This window comes from Cupressus sempervirens, chromosome 11 (assembly GCF_028749045.1).
Source record: "Cupressus sempervirens isolate cs-2001-9-10 chromosome 11, ASM2874904v1, whole genome shotgun sequence".
Lineage (NCBI taxonomy): Eukaryota > Viridiplantae > Streptophyta > Pinopsida > Cupressales > Cupressaceae > Cupressus > Cupressus sempervirens.
In genome coordinates this window covers 397,932,398-397,934,002 of record NC_143128.1, presented here as the reverse complement: position 1 = coordinate 397,934,002, position 1,605 = coordinate 397,932,398, and the positions used below count along the sequence as shown (strand labels likewise).

General features: G+C 37.5%; 1 pseudogene; it reads right to left on the bottom strand.

The window, feature by feature from the left end:
* Positions 1 to 726: 726 nt before the first annotated feature.
* On the bottom strand, positions 727 to 845 carry LOC149529833 (5S ribosomal RNA; annotated as a pseudogene).
* Positions 846 to 1,605: the final 760 nt, after the last annotated feature.

Genomic DNA, 1,605 nt, shown 5'->3' with positions numbered 1-1,605 from the left:
GTGTAAATATAACAACGACACAACATGATGCTTAAAAAAGTTAAAGAAGGGTGCTACATTAAGATTTCCTAGGAGGTCACTGATCCCAGTACTACTCTAGCCTGAGCACACTTAACTACAGAGTTCTCATGGGATCCAGTGCACTAACGCAAGTATGATCTCACCCAACATCAAACTATCACACTTTCATGTTATCACATGCATCATGATGCAACCTTATCTAGGATGCACCTTATCGAGCACCCAGAATGCATAAGAGAGTAAAAAGCACTCTAACACTAAGAACACACCTTATCTAAAACTCAAAAGGCACCAATAGGAAGATAGTCATGAGTTTCTCTCCAAATATGTCATCCAAATGAAGCCACATGGATAATTTCAAGAAGAATGGAGATGCGGGTCAAAATTTATGGCCCTCAGAAGTTCTTGTATCAATTTCCCAATCTTATAAGCTTTTATTTTTGTCATCACAAGAATCAATTGTTATATTGACTATTTCATCCATATGAAGATTACTTTGTTGAGGAAAATAATTTTTACATCATCTTTAGTGCCTAGAATGAACCTTATCTAGCATTGAGAACATGCCTTATCAAGCACTTAGAATGAACATGACTCAGGGTGCAGGAGGAGAAGGGGATGAGTGGTTGAAAATGGGCTTTGAGAAGCATGAGAGTAGTGTAAATATAATAATGACACAAATGGGTGATCAAAAAAGTAAAAAGAAGGGTGCAACACTAGGACTTCCTAAGAAGTCACCCATCCTAGTCCTACTCTAGCCCAAGCATGCTTAACTACAGAGCTTTAATGGGATCTAGTGCACTAATATTGGTATGGTCACACCCAACATAAAACTCTCACACACTCATGTTAGCCCATGCATCATAATGCAACCTTATCTAGGATGCACCTTACCGAGCACTTAGAGTGCATCTTATCGAGCACCTAGAACACACGAGAGAGTAAAAAGCACTCTGACACTAAGATGCACCTTATCTAGCACTGAGAAGGCACCAACATGAAGAATGAAACAAGTTTCTCTCCAAATAACTCCCCCCAATGAAGCCACATGGAAAATTTGAAGAAGAAAAAAGATGCGCATCAAAAGATATGGCACTTGGAAGTTCTTGGATAAGTTTCCCAATCTTATAAGCTTTTATTTTCGTCATCACAAGAATCAATTTTTATATTGATTGTTTCATCCATGTGGAGATTACTTTTTTGACAAACATAATTTTTACATAATCTTTAGTGCATATAATGTACCTTATCTAGCACTAAGAATGTGCCTTATTGAGCACTTAGAATGCACATGAATTCAAGTATGGGAGGAGAAGGGGATGGGCAATTGAAAATGGGCTTTGAGAAGCATGAGATCAATGCAAATATAACAATGACACAACTAGATGATTAAAAAAGTAAAAGAAGGGTGCTACATTGGGAGCACTTAGAATGAACATTAGTTAGGGTATAGGAGGAGAAGGTATGGTTAATTGAAAATGGGATTTGAGAAGCATAAGAGTAGTTTAAATATAAAAATGGCATAACTAGATGCTCAAAAGAGTAAAAGAAGGGTGCTACATCAGGACTTCTTGGGAGATCACC